Consider the following 21,811-nt stretch of genomic DNA (forward strand, 5'->3'; position numbering starts at 1 on the left):
TATAATCCTGGGCAAGTCATTTCATTACACTGTCCCTTACCTGTCAAAATTAGGTGCCTCGAGATGTGATTCAGTTCACAGTAAAAGCTATTTAAAAAAAAGCCTCACTCACAGTTTAATAGATGGGCAGGGCATGTGTAAGGACCTGCCAAGAACACACACACCTTTCTTTGAAAATATCAGGAACATGTATTGAACAAAATTGTGAAATTCAATAGCAAATCATGGACAATTGCATATTTTATAACCATTATGTAAACAGTATGTAGCAGACAATGATGTACAGGGGCATAACAGGGGAGCAAGGGCCTTTCCTCCCTGCCAAGCCCCACCGGGAGCAATACCAGGAAGCTGGAAACCCCTCAACCTGCACTGTCTGCCTCCTGTTCCCACCACCAACCCCTAACCCTGGCTCTCTCTCCTGCATGCTAGCACTCCCTCGTGCACTCAACTTAATTAAAATGTTCTTAAAAAATGCAACAAAAAAATAAAATGTTGTATTTCGAAATGTAGTTTTGTAAGAAACAAGATGTCCTATTCCTTGCTACAGTATTCTGGAGGGGGGACTGTCTTTTACAACAAGATGGCGGGACCACAAGCACCTCCTTCGGGGCCTGCTGGGAGAAGCCATGGTATCCAGGGTGGCGTTGTTGAGCGCAGACCGTCTGAGATGGAACAAAGACTGCCAGCCTTGCTGCTCAGTTCTCGCAGAGGTGGAAGCAGCATCACCCTTGATTCTCCTAAGCCAGGACAAGAAAGTCACGGTGGGTGTTTCTGGGGTAGGTGGGGTTGGAGGTAAATGGGAATGGTGGTCAGAGGGAGCTGAAGGAAGGTGACTGGGGAGGTGAAAGGTGAAGGGGAAGTGGATAACTGTATATAATAGAAAGGGGAGAGCAGATGGCAGTGGAAGATAGGGAGATGATGCAACACTATTTTCCTTGTTTCTCTTGTGCTCTGTACTGTTTTTTTTATAGAGTGGTGCAAATGTATTTTTGTCTGGATCTGGGAAGACCTTTTATTCTGGATCAGAGATCTGGGAAATCTGGATTAATGCCAGCCCTTTGTTTAGGGTACTCATACACCCACACACAATTGAAATTGGGCCCCGCTTATCACAAAACTGGCCCACCCAGATTAACATTCCTAGAGCCGGGTCTGAGTGCCAAGCAGAAACTCTCTGCGAGGCAAGAATAATCCAAAAAAGGAGGTTCTACATGACTGCCTGACTGAACCCAGCATCAGTTCTGCTACATATGTTCATGCAGTAATGCTTGCAGAAAGTGGAAAATGAGGCCTGCGCTGCTGCCTTCGCAATGATGTCCCATGGAACATGTCTTTGAAAAGCTACAGCTGATGCTTTGTTCTTGACTGCATGAGCATGTAGACCTTTGGAATGGATATCGTCTGAAGGAATTAGGTTTCCATAATGCACACCACTATCCAGTGGGCAATGAATGCTTTGGAGGTTGAAGTGCCTGGTTTTGCTGTTTTATATGTATAGAAGAGGTAGTCAACCTTCCTGTCCATATATAATTTAGTGCCCTCCTAATGTCAAGGCAGTGCAAAACACATTCTGCTTGGGAGTGAGAGTTTGGGAAAAAACACAGCTAGCAATATGTCTTGGTTGATGTGTAATGAAGATAGCACTTTCAGAAGAAATTTAGGATGAGTAAGTCTTCACCGGTCACGCCACGCACCTCATATATTGGCTGGACTGCAGTTCATCTTTCTTTTCAGGTACTGTTGTTGCCATTAGCATTTTTACCTGTCTGCACTGCACGTGTCATCACGCTGCGCACGGCTTCTAGGTCGACTTTATTTTTGATTCCCTGGATTTCTACTGTTCAGGAATTTCTTTGTGTAACTTACCAGTGTCAGTAGGTAACACACTGTATGACTGCGTGTGTGAGTGGCAGAGAGCAAAGCACTCTCAGGTCTGCAAGGAACTGGAAGTAGTTTTCTCGAATTACATTTCCCAGAACCCCTAGGGTTCTTCTTGATTGTTCAGGCGCTTCAGCGCCGGCGCTTCTGGGTCGCTTCGGTCTTCACCGGTCATCGCCGCAGCTCGCCGGCTCGTGGGCAAACTCTGCGTCCAGCAGACGCCTCCTCCTCTAAGTAAGTTGTTTATGCACGTCGCTTTGCTTTATCATGTGCTTAAAGAAAACACTGTGCAAGTCAAATTTGAACTCCAAGATTGCACCCTTGTTGGTGCTCTCTCTCTCCCTTCTTAACACGCGCTCGCTATACAAGCAGGGTGTGGAAATCTCAGACCTAACTAAAGAGCTCAAGCCCGACTTCTTTGGCATAACTGAAACATGGCTCAACCCTGAGCTTAGCACCCAAGCTACTCTTTCCACGCCCGACGACTACACTCTTTTCAGAGCTGATCGTTTGCTGGGGAAAGGTGGTGGAGTGGCTCTGATGTGTATATCAAGCCTCGAATGTTATGAGATTCCCCATACCTCTCCGGAAGGCTGCGAGAGTTTATGGGTGAAAATAAAAACCTCCCCACACACCACTCTAAATATACTAACAATCTATTGCCCACCTAAAACCATGCCCCTATTCGAAGAACAGTTAAGCGATCTACTGGCCCAGATCTGTACCACTAAAGGCCCAATTATCATTATGGGTGATTTCAATCACTGGGCTAACAACCAGCAGGACAAAGCAGGCACTAAGCTGATGGATACCATCACCTCTCTTGGCCTTACTCAGTGGATGAAGTCTCCTAAGCAAAATAGGGGTCACACTCTGGATTGGCTTCTGTCCCAAAATGCCAATATTTCTAATATTTCAGCCACACTATGCATCTGGTCTGACCATTTTCTTATTCAAGCCAAGATTTCACTACCATCCCCTCCTCTAAAACCCAACGCCCACCTACGTATACAGAAAATGTCTCGCAATCTGAAGAATCTAAAAGCTTCTAATTTTACCACACTGCTGTCTTCTAAACTTCAACCCCTCGATAACTTCACGGTATCCTCTGAACTTATCAACCACTTGTCTAACAACATCAAAGAAACAGTAAACGATCTTGCCCCACTGAAAATGAAGACAATAAAGACTGAAACCATAAAGAACACCTGGTTCACCAATGAAATTCTTGTAGCCAGACAAGAAAAAAGAGCACTCGAAAGAGCCTGGAGGAAGGCTCCTAACGACAATACACAAGCTAATTACAAAAAATCCATCCTTAATTATAAAAAACTCATCACAGAAGCAAAGGCCACTCATTACAATGCAAGAATAGTGAATGCTCAATCTAATACAGGGGAGCTTTTTAAAATCCTAGCAGAATTCCAAAGTCAGCCCCTAATCACTCACAACATTATCAAGGACAATAAATGGTGTCAGAGTATTCATGAAGCTTTTTCACTCAAGATTGACTTTCACAAGGAAAAAATAAAAAAAGCCCTAGGCAATGTAACATCCATGCAAAACATTACTGACACCACTTCGCCCAGCAACTCTGAAAACGATATTCCTCAATTCTCCTTTAAACACTATACTGAAGATGAAGTATTTAAAATCATAAAAGACCTCAAAGACACGTCCTGTCCTGCGGATGACTGTCCCACAAGCACTCTTAAAGAGTCTTTAGAACTCTGGTTCCATGGATCACTAAACTGGTTAATCTCTCTTTTGATGAGGGTCTGGTGTCGGAACTGTTAAAGTTGGCATGGATCACACCCTTGTTGAAAAAGGAGAACCTCGATCCAGCGAATAACGACAATTACAGGCCCATTACCAACGTGCCTTATGTTCTTAAAATAATCGATAAACTGGCCTACTTACAGCTACAGGCCCATGTCGAAAAATATAATATCCTGGGCACCCATCAGTCGGGCTATAGGGCACGTCACAGGACTGAGACAGCTATGCTAGATCTCAAATCTACCTTAGCTAGCATAGCTGATAATAATCAAGCTGCCCTGCTCATGTTACTTGACCTCTCCGCAGCCATTGACCTAGTTGATCACAGCTTACTGGTGTCAAGGCTCGGAGAGGTCGCCAAGTGCTCCGCAAATGCATCCAGATGGATTGCCTCCTTTCTGGGTCCCAGAATGGTAAGAGTTTTCGTGGGCGATAGCCAATCTGCTCCAATTTCTCAGACATGCGGAGTTCCGCAGGGCTCCTGTCTTTCGCCCTTGCTCTTCAATCTATATATTCGTCCCCTTCTTGACCTCTTAAACAAACTAGGCGTAGAATATACGAACTACGCCGATGACACTCAGGTGGTTATACAGCTGAGTGGCCTATATAGCAGCGATTCTGCAACCATCAACAAAATATATAAAGCTATACAAGATTGGATGGCCTGCAACTCTCTTGCCCTTAATGATAAAAAAACTGAAATCCTCATCGTGGCATCTAAAAACATTAGGGCGAAACTAGATCCCGACTATGCTAGCTTCCATATTGCTGACAACACCATTCTCGTCCAGAAGAAGGTCAAGACTTTGGGAGTTGTTCTCGACGAAGATCTGTCAATGAAATTTCACGTTTCCAGCATTAAATCAAGCTGTGGTCTCATAAATAAGAGAATAGGGTACATTCGCCCATTCATGTCACAAGAGAACTGCGCTCTTCTTTCCACCGCACTAATTAATTCTAAACTGGATTACTGTAACAGCCTCCTTGCGGGCACCACAGCTCTCAATATCCAATCATTACAAGTGGCTCAGAACAATGCTTTGCGCAATATTTTCATTCAGTCCCGTCGCACACACATTTGCAATTTCAGGAAAAAACTTCATTGGCTCCCTGTCAAACATCGGATAACCCATAAGATATTAACCACGACCCATAAATGCCTTAGTCTCAGCAGTCCCACCTACCTGTCAGACCGCATAAGCATTAAGCCAAACGTCAGGAACCTTCAGTCATCCTCGGCTATTATTCTCAAACAGTCAAAAACTAGGACAGCTAAATTTGGAGGTACTACTCTTGACGCACAGGGACCTCTACTATGGAATAAACTTCCAGCCCAGATGCGGCAGATACAGAACTACACCGTATTCAAACGCGCCGTAAAAACATACTTTTTCAACATGGAATAAATTCTTTGACTTATCTCCTTCTCTGCTCTATACTGGTTACTCTATATGTTTGTCTGTCCTGTTAAGTTTCTATGTGTGCCCTGAGGCCTACGGGCATGTTGGCGTGTTACAAGAATTAAAATATTTAAATAAATAAATAAATGACTAATTTGTCCTTATTGAAGGTAGTGTAGGATTCAGAGGCCAGCAGTGATTGAATTTCACTGTTGCATCTGGAAAATTTAACAGCCACTAAGAAAGCCATTTTCCAGGTGACAAATGTCATATCTGACAAGGCCATGAGCTCAAATGGTTTGTGTGAGATAGCCACCAGGATCAAGTTCAAATCCCACACAGGGTGAGGTGCTCTATCTGGGGGGAGTACCTCCTCAGAAGACCCTCAAAATAGCATCAAACAACCAGGTTGGACGATAAAAAAAACAACATTCATGCAGAGCTCCTGTATGCACCTATCATGGCGCAATACATCTTTCAAGATTCAACTTGTATACCAGAGTAGCTAAATGCAACAAAAAAGAAAGCACTTGATCAAGGGAGCACCTTAAAGGGTTGACGTTTTTTCTTTTATTATGGCATCTCCTTTGGTACTGACAGCGCTTGGAAGGCTTCCAAGTTGCCTAAATGAGCTTTAAATTGTCCTGCGAAAGACTCAAATGACCTAATGTCAACTCTTAAGGAACCAGCTACCAAGCTAAGTGATTGTGGGGATGGGAGATGCCCCCTCTGTCCATGTTACGAAAGAATCTCTGGAAAGACTAGGAGATACATCAGCCCTTCCTATGTGAGCAGCATCAGGTTTGAGAACCACTTCTTGACTAGCCAGTATAGAGGTTTGGGGATCAGAGATGCACGGTGCATGGAAGCCCAATTGGAGATTAGTCTCTGGTTAAGGAGAATGGGAGGAAACACGTACAGACTCCATTAGCACTAGAGTATCTGAAATGCATGCTCCTGTGAAAGATGGCCAGACCCTATCTTGAAGCAAAGGACCTGCGGTTTGCATTGCTCTATGAGAAAACAAGCCTAGCGGTATGCCTCAAAACAGGAAGACAGCCTGTAGCACTGAGGTGTGTAATTAGCATTCTTGGTTGAATTGGGATAGTCTGCTCAGTGTCTCTGTATCTGTCAAAGCAGTACCTTTCCGGGGAATTCTCAACACAGAGGCTAAACAAATGAGCGGTCTGATTCCAACTGACAGTTCAACTTACTGGGTGGCACCAAGTCTACTCCCTTCTGCTGCCTCGTGGCTTCAATCTGGGAGTGGACCGTTTACCAAGAGATCTCTTTCAAAGCAGTACACCTCTCGGGAATTCTCAGCACAGAGGCAGAACAAATGAGCAGATTGACACATTACATTTACAAATGGGGGGTCAACCAGACAGTGCTCATTACATTCTTTCACCTCTATGGTGGATCTATTTGAGACATTCACAACCAGAGGATGCCTCTCTTTGTGGCCCACAAAGGCGATAGTCAGAATTCGAGGGGTATGTACCGGTGCTATATTCTCTCATCAGTTCGATTCCAAGAGTTCTTCTGAAGTTTGAGGAGACCAAGAACTCCACTCTCATCTTAATAGCTCTGTTCTGGCCAACTCGTTTTTGGTTCTCAAACCTGATGAGGCTACGCTTAGACGGTCTCATTCAATTGCTGAACTGTCATAATCTCCTTCACCAACAAATGGGCAGGACCCTCCATGCTTCCCTTCAATTAATGAGGATTGCAGCCTGGTTGCCGAAGAGCTAGCAAGGGGACATGTAGGCATTTTCCAGACAACATGGACATCATAAAGGAAGCTAGGAAATAATTCACGAGCCCCTGTACATAGTAAGTTGATGGCACCGGGCAGTGCACCACTGCATCATTCCACTTTTCTTTCAGTAAACTACGTTCTTTCTTTCTTTCGTTTCCAATCTGGCAGCTTCCCATATTTTGGTTGTGTCCTGCTACTCTTATCTGGCAGCCTTTGGAGCCTACTGTAACTCACATGATATGTCCTTCTCAACATCTAACCCAGTAGTGAGAAGACATTTGGAAGACTTACTTAAGTTGTATCCTGCGATCAAGAGACCTAATCATATATCGGACTTCGCTCAGGCACATAAGCCTTTCAAACCTATATCATCCAGGGACGTGGCCAGCAGCCGGAGCATGAGCACACAGCTATCCGGAGCTCCCAGCCGCCTGTCTAAATCCTGCCTTTTTGGATGAAATTCATGGCCCAGGACTAAGCCCTGGCACTGGCCTGGAGGACCTTAGGGGCATGATCTTGTGGGGTGAAGCTCTGGTGGGGAACGCTGGGTCTCGCTGGCAGCAGGAGACCCAAGGTTTCATAATGGCCACTGACACAGGAGAGAGCTGCTGGGGCTGACCCGGAGAGCCTGGGCTGCCGAGGAGGGCACATTCATGAATCCTGGATCGTGGAGAAGGGGCAACTTGTAAGCCGACACATGGACGCAACGAAAAAAAGGAGCGAGCACCCATCAGGGGAGCAGCCGATGTGTGTGGATGTGCCCTGGCAGGCAGACGAGAGATGCAGCGCTTGCCAGTGAGGAAGAGGTTGGAGCAGCAGCGTCCGGCCCGAGGCGGCCACAGAGCGAGTACAACTTGTGGAATGCAGAACTCCGAGAGGTCCGACACTCAGGGGGGGCCCAGGGCACACACTCCCCGGTACAACAGCAAATAGTAGCGATCAGTGCGAGGAGCCCCTACAGTTAAGAGGTTGTGAAGGAATCTGCAGTGGTCTCAGCTGGTGGATTGGAGGCCTAGAAAAGGATAATGGCCTAGGAGTCCTGGTCTTGGCTTTCGAAGAGAGGCAGAGCAGAGCATTGCCTCTTCATTTTTGGAATCACCGGCCACATCTCCCCTGGGGTCAGGGGAGATAGAGTGGTGAGGTAGCCCCGAGTTAAGAGCTCTGGTGAGAGAGTTGAGTGCCCTGAGGCCTGGTGGGGAAGCCTGTCTGGGGACCCCAGGAGCAGTGCAGTGGAGTGGGGGCTGTACATCTAAGAACCCTTGGACACATCTCACCATGTTGATCAAAGTAAGGAGCTAGGGGGAATGCTGGAAGGAGGTGGGGTGTGGTCCCCCTAAAGTAGAAGCTCCGGGGGGAGAGGTGGGTTTTCTTACCCCACATTTCAGAAGAGGGAGGAGATTTCAGATTGCTGGGGGGCACTGGTCTGAGGGCCAGGCCGGTCAGCACTGGTGACAATGGTAAAAGGCTAACAGGGGATGGACAAGTGCGCAGACCCCAAATGCAGACAATAGAAGCATAAGGAGGCAGGCCAACTGTCAGAGGGCTTTGCTGTGGGGGTCCGGAAGGAGTGATCCTGGATGCCCTAATGGAGCCCATCAAAGTCACCAAAGCTTTCCTTGAGGGGGGTATTAAAGAAGTGGGGGTGGATGTGTCCCATGTCAGGGCAGACCAGCGGAAGTTGCATGAAAGGGTCAGAGAAGTGGAACAGAGATGGAGTATGGTGGAGGATGACCTGCAACATTCAAGAACCAGGTAGCAGGCCTGGTGGGAGCAACTAGGACATTGGAGGCAAGAGCGGAGGATGCCGAAGTTTGTTGCAGGCGTTGCATAATTCGGTTGGTAGGGGTCCCCGAGATGGAGGAAGGGCCCAGCGTGGAGCTATTTGTAGAACATCTTATCCTAGAGACTTCACATGTGAAGGGACTATAAATTCTTTCCAGTTGAACGGGTGCAAAGGGTGACGAGTAGGACACCGCCACATGGGGGGCCACTGAGGGCGATAGTAGCCAAAATTCTGAATTTTAGGGACAGGGATGCTATCCTGCAGGTGTCCCAAAAGATTGGTTACTATGAGGTGGGCAATACGAAATTGGGAGGGGGAGGTGGTTGGATTTAGGGAGGGAGGGTGGGCAGTTTGGAGGATTACTGTTGAATTGGTTAGTCAAGCAGATAGTTGGGGCACGTTTGCTCAGTTCGATGGGGTTTGTAGTTTGGCTTGCAGTGCAGACTGAGACAGTTTTCACGGTACAGTTTGGATGCAAGATCGGGGGGGATTTGTGAGGATGGACTTATTGCTGATCCAGCATGGGGGGTGATTGCCTGAAGATTGGGACTTGGAATGTCTGAGATTTAGGCAACCGGCTTAATTGCCTGTGAGTGAGAGAGTTCCTGAGGCAACATGGGGTTCAGCTGGCCATGCTGCAAGAGACCCACATGGTGTGAAAGGATTTGGACTTGAGGCGGTGGCGGGGACGGTAATGGTGACATCCTACTCATCATATGCTAGAAGGGTCCAGAACTGCGAGGCCTGGATGGCCTGTGCAGGTGGATAAGGACGGTGGTGCTCATTGGTACATTGGAGGGGAGGGATCTCTGAGTGGTCAACTCCTATGCACAAAACGTGGATGATAAAGATTACTTCCTGTCGGTATTGATCATGGTGTGGGGAGGCACTGGCAGGGGCTGTTCATATGTGGCCATGGGAATTTCAACTGTCTCCTGGACCTGAAATTGGATAGTACAGGGAAGACGGGTCTACTGAAGCAGCAGGCATCGTCGTCAATGCGGAGGATAGTTGGGGACCTGGATTTGGTGGAGCTGTGGCGAGAGTCGCATGGACAGGAGCGGGGCAATTTCCTATTTTTTCAGGAGTGCACGGTTCCTACTACTGTCTCGATTATATATTTGTGGGGGCAGAGCATTTTCATGCTTTTGGTAATACGGAATACTTGGGGAGAGTCATTTCCAATCACTTGCCCTTGGTAACGCAATTGGAGGGATTGCAGCGGAGGTCACCAATGCAGCTATGGCGCCTACCTGCTACAGCCTTGGAGGACATGGCATTCGGGGACACGTTATGGGAGGAGATTATTACGTTTTTTGACATTAATTACGGATCTGTGAAGGAAGCAGGGACCCTGTGGGATGCCTTCAAGGTTACGATCAGATGGGTCTGTATATCCAAACCAGAGTTAGAAGGACACTGCAGGAGACACTGCAGAAGACAGAGGTGACAGTGTCAGAACTGGAGAAAGACATGGTGGAGGGGCAGCGGACAGGGGTAGAATTGGCAAGGGTGCTCATTTCCCAGCGCATGACTCATTGGGGCTCTTTATTAGTTGGGCAATATCCTAGCGGTAAATCAGCCGGGATACCGCCCAATGCAATTACTGTTACCGCAACTTGGTCTAGCATTATTAGCACTGGATCCCAAGTTGCGGTAGTGGTGTAAGTCCCCTTTTTTTAGTCCATAGGACTCAATGGGGCATTTTCAGTGCGATTAACGCAGTGGTAATTTTGCTGCAGTAATTGTGCCGAAAATGGGTCGAAAGTTGGCGGATTTACCTCCAGCTCAGAGTTGGAGGTGAATCCTCCTAGTTTCCTGTAATGCAGCTGTAATGTGGCTATAATAGCGTTCCCGCCACATTTTTACTGCACTGCCCAACCCATGATGAGACTCATTATCGAAGTTTGATAGGAGTCGGCAGGTTGTGCGTATTCATGGTGAAGGGGATAAGGCTGGGAGGCTGTTAGCCTGGTTGATCTGTCGGGAGCAACCTGGGCATACTATAACACAGATTAGACCGGATTCTGGAGACCTTGTCCGTACTCTCACGAGGGTATTAATGAGGCATTTAGAATGTTCTATCAATCACTGTGCACTAGTGAGGGCAAATACTCTGCAGCAGATGCGGATGAATTGCTGAACTTGATTCAGCTGCCGTTCCTGGCCAGGGGCCTTAGGGAGAGGCTGGAGGGGTTTATTGAGGAATCTGACATAAACGGTGTGCTTCAATCCATGCGGAAGTTAGGTCACCTGGCAGGGATGGCTTCCCAGGTGAGTTTTATTGCAAGTATGCTGATCTCCTAGTCCCCGACTTAAGAAAGTGTACGATGAGGACTTTGAGTCAGGTGTTCTCCCAGGCTCAATGAGGTAGGTGGTTATTTCTGTCCTGTTAAAGGAATGGAAAGACCCCATGGACTGCACATCCTACCACCCTATTTCATTATTAAATGTTGATGCAAAAATATTAGGTAATTGGCTGGCTACCAGATTGTCCAGGATTGGTACACCCCGACCAGTGCAGATTTATAGGGGGACAAAATACTATGATGAATTTATGCCGCTTGCATCATGTAATGGAACAGATTAAAGCTTCTAAAGGGGAGATGGTACTGGCTTCCTTTGATTCAATGGAGGCATTTGACTCTCTGGAGTAGGAATGACTGCTAAGGGTTCTAGGGGCCTTTGGATTTGGTAACAACATTTGCCAGTGCTTACAGCTCTTATACAATAGGCCGATGGCGAGATGGAGGACAAACAATTGTGTATCACTGCCGTGGACGTTGGGTAGAGGACACATTTGTGTATAATACGGGCTCGGTGTTGTTGGGAATAGGGGACACAGTCCAATTTTGGAAAAAGCTACCTATATCACTGATGGGGAAGGTAGTGCTGTATAAAATGATCATACTTCCAAGGCTTCTTTACTACTTCACCAATATCCCTTAAGGCATGAAGAAGGTGTTTTTTTAAGATGTTGGATTAACAGGTTGGTGAAATGTTGTGGAATGCGGGTAGGAGGAGGTTCTCGCTGGTGACTTTGTGGTTTCCACGCCTGTAGGGGGTCCTCAATCTGCCAAACTACGAGTGGTACTTCATGGCTTCACATTTGCAGGTGATATTAGTGTGGTCAGACACGAGGGGGGAATTGCTGACAGGCCTGCTGGAAGCCTTCCTGGCTCATCGGAAAGTGAAAGACCGGTTCTGGGGCACGGTAAGAGGGAAAGGGGCCACTAATGTATTTCAAGTGGTACGGGCAACTTGGAAGAAGCTTCTAGGGAAGCTGCAGGTGACAGGGCCATTTAGCGCTGACATGCCATTTAGTGTGGACCCGAGACTTTTGGCGGCGATAGGGCAGGTGGGGTTCTCTGGTCTGCAGGACAGAGGGTGTTGACGGTGGGGGATTTGTTTGAGGGTGGGACACTGATGTCTTTTGAGGAGTGAAGGGTTCGATATGGTATCTCAAATGGGCAGTTCCTTACATATGGGACGGTGACCAGACGATTGGCTGCCATATGGAAAGATATTCCAGAGGAGCCAAGTCTGAGCCTGCTGATGCAGGTGCTATTCACACAGGAGGGAGGGTGGCTAAGATTTCCCAAATTTACCAGGCAATACGGGATGCATTTCTCTCAAGGGAGCTGGCAGTCAAGAGTATGTGACAGGAGGATATGGCAGACTACATTACGGGGACTGAATCAGTAAAAATATGGGGAAAAGTCAGGAAAGTCTTGAGGAACGCCAGGTTCAAACTTATTCAATGTAACGTTTTACATTGGGTTTATGTGACCCCAGTCAAACTGCATGCAATGAATAACACCTTAAGTCAGGATTGTCCCAGATGTGGGATTGGGCTGGCAGGGACCTGGCACATGCTATGTGGATGCTTGGTAGTTGCACACTACTGGCAGGCAGTGATTTCTAAGGTTAACGATTCACTTCTCTCCAGCTTTGAGTGCAACTAGAGATCTGACGCTAGGTTTGTACAGGCTGCACAATCTCTCCTCTAACCAGTTGAGAGTGTCCTCCAACCGAGTTTTCTACATGCAATGAAATCTCACATAAGTATGGAGGAAAGAGGACTTGACATAACAGTAAAAAGTAGTTACCCGCTGAAGACACTGTACTCTTAGTCCACAGTTTCCATTCCTCCATATGACCCACCCTAGGTCCCACATAAATCATTTAGTTAGTAAGCAGCCGACAAGCAGGCAAAGGACTGAAGGGCGAAGCTGGTGAGCAGGGTCAAAGTTGGTCATGCATGCCCTACGCCAGCACGCAGTGGCGTGTACTTACATCAAATGGAAAGTATTCTTTTGCGATTCAAGAAAGGTTGTGGTCCTGCTCCATGCAACAAACCCCTATCAGTATGAATATGGCAGGAAGGGGCTATGGGCCAGGAGTACAGTAGTAACTACATTGAGTAACTGTTTCTTTCTCAGTACTTGTGCTGTTTCGAAAACAAGTCTTTTGAATGCTCACATGAACTGCTTTAGTAGACATACTACGTGCTCCACTGAAAGATTAATTTAGTTTTCAAGTACCTAGATCCACAAATATTGCATATCCCCATTGCAAGACCTTGTATGTCATTGTTTCTCCAGGTAAAACAGGCTGTTTTGTTGTCCATGCAGTGTGACGAACTCCCATGTTTGGGGTTAATAGATGTGACTTGGGTGGCCAAGGAGGCTCGGTGCCACCACCCTCTCGTGATGTAAGGCTCAGAGGAGTTAAATGGAGGACACCAGACTCCTGAGTCCATTTCTAACATATGGTGCTCATCCAGTTACCCCAATACTGCCCGGCTGTCCCACCTTCCAAAGCCCCTATGTCTGACCCAGGCTTGTGAGCCTTTGTTCCTAAAGGACCTATATAGCACATGCCTTCACTGGAACTATGGCAGTATCAGAGGAAAGGGTGCCTATCCTGCTTTGAGGATTTTCTTTGAGAATCTGCTTGTCGCATGCCCACAATCATCAACACATTGCAGGCAAAGGCAGCCGGATCCCCATGGGAGCAAGAGAATGTGGGATCCTACAACCCAGCACAGTGAAACATACAGCAATGGTTCAATATGCAATTTGTCACCCATTTCCTTGTCCAGGCCTGTAAGCTCAGAAGAGGAGTGTTTGAAGACATAGTGGAGGCATTGAGCACTGGACTCACAATGGCTGTGAGGAAGATTGCTGGTAACAAGAGCAACGAGTATGGGACTGCCAAAATAATGGATGGCCTGCAGAAGAGTTTGGTCCACAGAGCCACCCAGGCATGTGCTGACCAACCAGGAGTGGCTGCTAAAAGAATATGAATTCAGGGAGCCAATTCCCACACCGAGTTTGTTGGGCTATGCAGGTAAGCGTGGTGCAGTAGTTCCGATTCCCAGGGCCGGGTCCACGCTGGTACAAAATAGCTCAGAATTCCGTGGCAATTTAGTGTGGCGAGGAGAGGAACGTGGAGCGAGAGAAAAGAGATCAAGCACAAGGGGAGAAAAGGAAGATTAGCAGACAGAAGAGGAAGGAAGAGAGGAGTGGAAATACCTGGAGTGGGAGATACAGAGAGGGTAGGCAGAGGGGGAAGAACAGAGGGTGAGAGTATGAAGGAGGAAAAACAGGTACAGAAGTGGAGGAAGCTGAGAAGCAAGGGACATCAGAGGAGGAGATTGATAGCGAAGGGCACAATTGGAAGGAGGAAATTAAGTCAGTAGAGACAGAAGGAGCCAAGAAGGAAGAGAGAGAAATAACAACAGGAAAGGAGGAAATTGGAGAAAAGTGTGGGAGGAAAAGGAGGAGGAGAAGGGTCGGAAAGCATCAGGCTGAAAGAGAGAAAGTGGAAGGAGAGGGCTGAAAAACAAGGGTGTGTAGAGGGCCTGATTATGATTTGATATGATATGAAGTGTACAGGCGATTTATAAATGCCACAAGTGTTTCTAGGTGCGACAAGAAAATGAAGGGGAAACAAAGGGAGTACAAAATAACGATCTTACTAGACATGGTGTAATTCAGATCATACAAGTGCATACACTTTTTCTCATATGCTGATGACACACCGTTTCTCTTTTGACTCAATGTCCCATTTTCTGACCCCCCGATTCCCACAAACTGAAAGACTGTTTATCCGCCGTTGGAAATTGGATGGCCAACAACTGGCTTAAGCTCAACAGAGACAAAACAGAGGTCTTACTGGTTGGGTCTAATAATACTGGACAATCTTGGTCTTATGAGTACTGTACTGGCCCATCTCCTTCGGCCCATGCCCTGAACTTACCCCAGCAGTTAAGAGCCTTGTGATTAAAGTCATGTCCTCAGGCTCCAGAGGGGCCCAAATCTCTGCTGTTTGCCAGCTTGGATACATCAAACTGAAAGTATTTTAAAAAGTTGTACCCTTTCTTCCATCTGAAGCTAGGATGAAAATTGTAACTACATCCATTATGGGATCCCTTGACTATTTTAATGGCATTTATCTAGGCCAACCTGAGGCTCTATTGCAACGTCTTCAGATTCTCCAAAACTCAGCTGCTCGCATCGCTCTGGGAGCTCCCAGACTTACACATTCTCAAGACTTACTCCACAGTCTTCATTGGCTCCCTATTAGGAGTCGAGTTAAGTTCAAAATCCTTTGCCTTGTTCACTGTGTCATCCATAACAAGGGGGCTGAATTTCTACAATCTAGGCTTGTGCCCTACAATCCACGTAGACACCTTCGCTCGGCTAACCAATCGTTATTGAGCATTCCTAGATTTCGCAGGGCCAGAGCTGGAGGAAGATACTTAACTGTTCATGCCCACATGCTCTGGAACGCACTTCCACTTGAACTTCGGAACACTCCAGAATACTTTCCTTTTTGAAAAAGCTTGAAAACCCATCTGTTTTAGTCCTGCAGGCTTTTGAAGTTGCCTCCCTCATCCACTCCTTAGCGCCTTGATGCCTTTCCATCTTTGTATGGGCTCTATAAATATACATCCAACACAATACAATACAAGAGGGAAGGTAAGAAGTGCCAGGGGGAGGGGAAGGGGGAAGTGCAGTTAACTAACAAGTTCATCCAGGGGGTGGCTCATAAGTGCAAAAGAAGCGGCTGTAGGGTTGCAGATACAGACCCTTAAGTGGTGGGGAGCCCGGAGGCAGTGCAAGGGCAACTGGACATGCAGGAGCCTGGGCCCGAGTTCAGAGGGTGACCAGGTAACCAGTGCACGGAGCAGTCAGGTGCATTAGCAGGGGAGAGGAAGAGAGAAAGCGGAAGCGAAAAGGAAGGTCTTGAGTTGCTTCTGGAACTGGAGGTGGTTCTGCTCAAGTTTGAGAGAGGCATGGAGGCTGTTCCAGAGGGAGGCCCCAGCCGAGGAGATGGATCTGCCCCCAACTCTCTGCTTGGAGAAGTGCCTGACCCTCAGAGAGTTGGAGGTGGATGAGCATGAGAAAGAAGATGTTTGAAGAGAAAGTTGGAGGTAGAGCGGTTCCAGGCCCCAGAAAGCCTTATGGACAATGCAGAGGGTCTTGAAGTTGATCCTTGCAGCAACAGGGGGCCATTGAAGAGATTTCAGACCTGTAGAGATACGATCCCTGGGCTTGAGGCCAAGGACAAGTCATGCAGTGCTGTTCTGGATAGGTTGTAAAGGTCGAAGAGTAGAGGCAGGAAGATTTAGAAAGAAGATGTTGCAATAGTTCAGCGTAGAGATAGTGAGGACCAGTGCTCTGGAGACAATGAGCTTCTGGGGAAAGTGGGAAAAGGAAGAATGCCTCTGAGGAGGTGCAGCTGATAGTTTGACTTCTTAGAGACCTCAGGAATGTGAGGAGAGAAGGAGAGGGTGGAGTCAAACATGACAACAAGGGTCTTAGCCTCACAGGAAGGAGCAGGAAGAGGGCCCAGAGTGGGCGGCAAGAGGGAGAGAGGGAAGGAGGGCAGCGGGTGTCCCAGTGAGGAGGATCTCAATCTCACTGGCATTAAGACAGATATCATTGGTGGCATACCATTCCTGATTTGCGGCCAGACAGTCTGGTATGAGTAAAGAAGCAGATGTGGCTGAAGGGAGCCAGAGAGAGAGCTTTGTGTCATCCACATAACATTGAAAATTGGAGCAGAAAGTAGCAATGCTGTGGGCAAGAGGTGCAAGGGAGAGAGGTAAGACCCTTGCGGAACACCACAACTAGAGAGAGAGATAGAAGGGAGCAAAGATTCCAGTCGGACCTGAGTGGGTCAGTTGGTGAGAAAGGAGGTCAACCAGGCCAGGGCCTAATCAGTAATACCAAGGTTGTCACAGAGGCGATTGAGCAGGATAGCATGGTTGACTGTGTCAAGAGCAGAGGATAGATCGAGGAGAATGAGGACAGAAGGGAGATTAGACTTAGGATTGGAGAGCAAGTCTTCACAGGTGTTCAGGCGAGCAGTTTCTGTACTTCTGGCAGCTCTGAAGCGAGACTGGTGGTTATGGAGGCAACCAACAGATTCAGTATGTAGATTAAGCTGGGAGATGGCCAGCTTTTCCAAGAGTTTGCCCAGGAAAGGAGCGATGGAGATCGGGCGATAGTTAGCCAGAGAGGAAGGAACAGCCGAGGGCTTCTTTAGAAGGGGGTACACAAGAGAGTGCTTAAGGGGGAGGGAAAAGTTCCAGTGGCAAAGGAGTGATTGCAGAAATCGGCCAAGGTTGGAGCAAGGGTGTCGATGTGGTCCTTGATGGTTCTGGATGAGCAGGGGAGAACCTGCTTTGACAAGACTATCATAGATCAGACTTGTCAAGAAACATCTTCAGGGGTGAACAGGGGAAAGGAGGACAAAGGAGGAGTAGACAGCCTCAGATGGGCCAGGAGTGCTAGAGGTAGAGGAAGAGAGGATGGAGAGGATGTCCTGAGTTTTAGTATTGAAATGAGAGGCCAATGCCATGCAGATGACCTGGGATGGAACAGGAGAGGTAGAAACTGCAGAAGGATTGGCCAACTCCTTGCAGATTTTGAAAACTTTGGCTGAGCTGTTAGATGCCCCAGAGAGGCGGGCTTGAATGTAGGCTCTCTTCTTAGAGAGGAAAGAGAGTCTGTACTGCCTTTGGAGCAGGTAGCAGGCCAGTTTGTCAGGGGGTGCGCCTGATGCCCTCCACTTCCTCTCCGCCACCCTACACTTGCGTTTAAGGGCTGCAAGGTTGGAATCGTATCCAGAGTTGCACTTGGATTTGGGCTTCAAGTGGATACTCGTGAGGGGCAAGGACATCCAGAGTGTTAGAGATAGAGAGATGAAGGTCACAGAAGGCTGTGCCAGGGTGTGAGTCAGCCAAAGGGGCAGAAAGAGGAGAGACAGTAGTGGCAAAAGCCTCAACTGACACACACTTCATCGGTCGGATGACAGAGAAGTTAGGTGGCAGCACTGCAGTTGGATTGACCTGCAGGGATTGTTGTGTGTTGTTGAGGAGGAACCAGGGTGATCAACAGCAGTAGGGAAGAGCAGAGATGAGGCCAGAGGACAGTGTAGTTGTGCAGAGGGGTTAATTGTACAGGGTATTTGTCAACCTATACCTGGTGTAGACAGTGGCAGAGTCTGCCACCAGCACCTTGGGAGCTGTGCCAGGCCATCTCTGGGATTACCGAAGTATGATTCCACCTTACTCAGGTGTTGAACTGTGGTCAAGAAGCCAACGCCCATTGAGCCCAGACAGGTGAACCTTCGGATCAGGCAACAACTGAGCAACCACTTGGACAAGACAAGAAAGACGTGTAGGCAGTACTAAAATCCCACAGACAGTGAATGTCATATTTAACCACCAAGAGGCAGAGCCAAAGGCAGACTGATGGAGCACAGTCCTTAAACAAGCTTGAATTGCTCACCATTGGTTACTTTGGGTATTCCCTGTTCTTACATCATCCAGTCCATTATAAAGCTTTGGTATCCCCCAGGATGAGACACAGTCAATCAACTAACTGAACAACCCTGAGCACCAGAATGAATCAACCTTTTGTGTACATTTTCTTGTTTGATGGCTGCCCTAGATAAGCATTCAGTTACGAATAGCAGATCATCTCCCCCAGCAACCATATTGGAAGATGCATACCCCATGTCGATCCTTGCTAATGGAAGCTGTTAAAACTCACAAAAATCTTTGTGTGAAACATAGCACAGTTTGTGTTGTAATATTGCTATTAAAGGGGAGTAAAACAACCTGAGAGCATTCAACAAAACAAATAGTTCAGATTGGAGAAGTAAATAAGATGTTTTCAAAAGTGGAGATTGCTTTGTGGCGAGTTGGTTATAAGGACATCAGCAAATGGAAATTATAAAATTAACGAAATACTTATTACTAATTGTTTCTGTAATAAAGCCGATACACACTCCAGGTAGGCACTAACATGCATTTATTTGACAAGTTACAAAGCAGAAAAAAACAGCACATCCACCCTGACCTTGATCACCAACTGTAATGTCACTGAAACAAAAACATTCTACCACTCTACTAGCATAGACCATATTCCATCTTGATGTTCCACATTCCACAGGAGAACAACATTGCAACAGTTTCACAATATCTCATGGGCATACATCTATGGGTTATTTCTTTATACTTCAATTTTCCTTGAAACTTCTCTCAGTCTTTGGCTGACCTCTAATTCCTCTTTGGGGAATGGGGGCAGGGGGTGATTGTTCTCTCTAGTCAGGTCATTGAGTTGGAATTGTCCATCTACCTACAGTATCACACCAGGATGTTTGTGCTCATCACACTCACCCACACACAGGGAAGTTTAACACCAGAGGGAAAATTTAACACCACAACTCCCATTTGGCAGTGCACGTACACTCGAACGCACTGCCCTCTTGATCCTGATTCTCTTTGGGATCCCTAACCATTGAGGAGTTTAATGACCAGGGCACCACACTGTTACTTCTTGGTTCTCTATGGTTTCATCATTTGTGGGGAGTGCCAGAACCATAACTCCCATGAGTTAGTATGCTTGGACGAGCAACACCCTGAACTCTTGTTCTTGGCTCTCTTTGGATTCACCAGTCATTGGGGAGTGCCAGAAGCACAACCTTCATATAGGGTTGATGGACTGGCGGTGCACCACACTCCTCTCCTGCTTCATGATTTTCTAAAGGCTTAACCCCATCATGTTCTGCAGTTAGACAGGCAGCATATCACTCTCCTGCTGCTTGTTTCACTTTGTGCTTAACTCATTGGAGAGTGGTAGAACTACAAATCCCATCATGTAGTGAATGTAAACAGGTGGATCACTAAGTTGTTGTTTGTTCTATTTGAGCTTAACATTCGCTAAGGAGTGATAGGATCCCAATACCTATCAGGTAGTGTACTTGGACTAGTATCACCCTGCTTTCTCGCTGCCTAGTTCTCTGTGGGTTTACTTTATTTTGAGCAGTAATAGAACCAAACGACCATCAAATTTTGCACTTAAACCTGTAGTGCACAACACTCTTGCTGCTTGGTTTTCTTTTGGCTTAACATTAATCGAGGAAAAGTAATATCACAACACCTGTCATCTAGTACACTTGGAGTAGTAGTGCACCAGTCTGTTGCTGCTAAATTCACTTTGGTTTATCATTCGTCAGGAAGCTCATCTCAGGTAGTGAACTTGTAACCACAGAGTGATGGGTGGAAGGTTTTGAATGAATCTGAATCACTCGCATTACTCTGGCCAACCTTTCACATCACTGTTTTTAGCCCATCTGCATCATTGCAAAAGGGATCCAGCCATATGCAAATCAGTCAACTTGGGCCAGGAGCGCAACACTCATTTGCTGCTTGGTTCTCCTTAGACCGAATATTCATTAGGACAGGCTAGCACCACAACCCCATGAGGCAGTGCATTTAGACTGTCAGGACACCACGTGGTCTTTTATATATTTTCTTTACTTTCCCTCAACTTTGCTCTTCTCTAAGTCATCTTTCGTTAGGCCGCTTAACATTAGGTGGGGAGTGACAGTGCCCTCCATTTTTCTCTGGGTCAGACTTTGTTCAGAGACTGCTCAGATTCTCAGCATGCCATATGCCTTTCACTAAGTTCTCATTCTCTATGCAGCTCAGCATTCACTGGGGAGTGAATGAACCACAACTCCCAGCACGTAACCTGTTTTCTACATCTACACTTTGTTTCATCGACTTTACTTAGACTGTCAGAGTACCATATGCACTTTTAATAGGGCCCAGTAACAGTTGGAGAGGGATGGAACAACAACTCCCACTGGGAACATCACCTGTTGACCACATTTGCACCAGATTATAGTCCACAGTTGTTTGGATCCTCTTCACTGGGGCCTGTCTTCCATCACGTCCATGGCCATGTTTTCAGATGTACACTTTTTCCTGGTTTGTGGAGTTTTTAGCTGTATTTCTCCCTTTGCCATGGCTTGGACTCCCTGCTCAAGCTGTCTCAATGCTTTTTCTTTTCCACCCCAGCTCCTCCTCTTCTGTCAGGGGCCAGCGACTGAGCACTACACACTTCCCTCTGGTATGCACCTCACCATTGGCTCTCTCAGCCTCCTCCACTACATTCGGGCTCAGGCGGCTCATCTCTGCGCCCTTCTCTCTCTCTGGGATCTAATCTGCTGCTGCCGACCTCTCTCCAGACCGGCTTCTGCTTCTTTCTGCCTCACCATGTATGGTTTCCTATGGGCAGGTTGCTTATTGAACCTGTGCAAAGTTGCTCCTCCAGTCAACTGATGTGTAAAAGAAGGAAAAAAACTCTGGTAGCCATTTGGCCATTCTGGTAAAGTCACTTCATCACACAACATTGTGTTTGTGGGGTTATTGTAGTAAGCACCACCACTCACTAACCTGCGAGCATAGCCCTCTACTAGATATTACTCAGGACACCTTATTGGTGCATGAATGAACAGTCTCAAGTTAAAGCAGATATTACAGCAAATTGAACAAGAGTGTGGGAGCCCATCTACTAAGAATGAACATGGGTCAAATACCCTGTTGTATGCCATTTCTTCCACTCAGGACCACTTCTACAACCAAGTTTTATCTCACTGCACCCTTCACAGAGGAGAAATATCAATTTCCATATCAGTGTGGTCCCACCCACACGAGCAGTCCAGCACCAAAATGCTAGGCAATTCTCCTCTGAACAAGAGTACCATCAGCAATCCCGGACACGTGTTTCTGCCTTGTTGGGCCTCCTCAGTGAGGTGCAGATGAGCCTCTCAGGCACAGTGAGCAAGATGTTCACGTCTGTATTATCCTTGGTTACTTAGGGTGAAACCCCAAGTTTTACA

At 47.0% G+C, this 21,811-nt stretch overlaps 1 protein-coding gene across 2 annotated transcripts in view; it reads left to right on the forward strand.

Moving 5' to 3' along the window:
- The window catches only part of LOC138488307 (LHFPL tetraspan subfamily member 7 protein-like), a 941,289-nt gene that overhangs the window by 902,676 nt on the left and 16,802 nt on the right, over positions 1 to 21,811 (forward strand). Inside the window, exon 3 of one of the 2 annotated variants that reach the window (XR_011274633.1) lies at positions 551 to 764. The exons of the other annotated variant lie outside the window; for it this stretch is intronic. The gene's annotated coding sequence lies outside the window, so the exon portion shown is untranslated. The remainder of the gene's footprint in view (positions 1 to 550; positions 765 to 21,811) is intronic. 2 annotated transcript variants of the gene reach the window in all.

This window comes from Ambystoma mexicanum, chromosome 9 (genome assembly GCF_040938575.1).
Source record: "Ambystoma mexicanum isolate Mex_15411 chromosome 9, UKY_AmexF1_1, whole genome shotgun sequence".
In the NCBI taxonomy this organism is placed as follows: Eukaryota; Metazoa; Chordata; class Amphibia; order Caudata; family Ambystomatidae; genus Ambystoma; species Ambystoma mexicanum.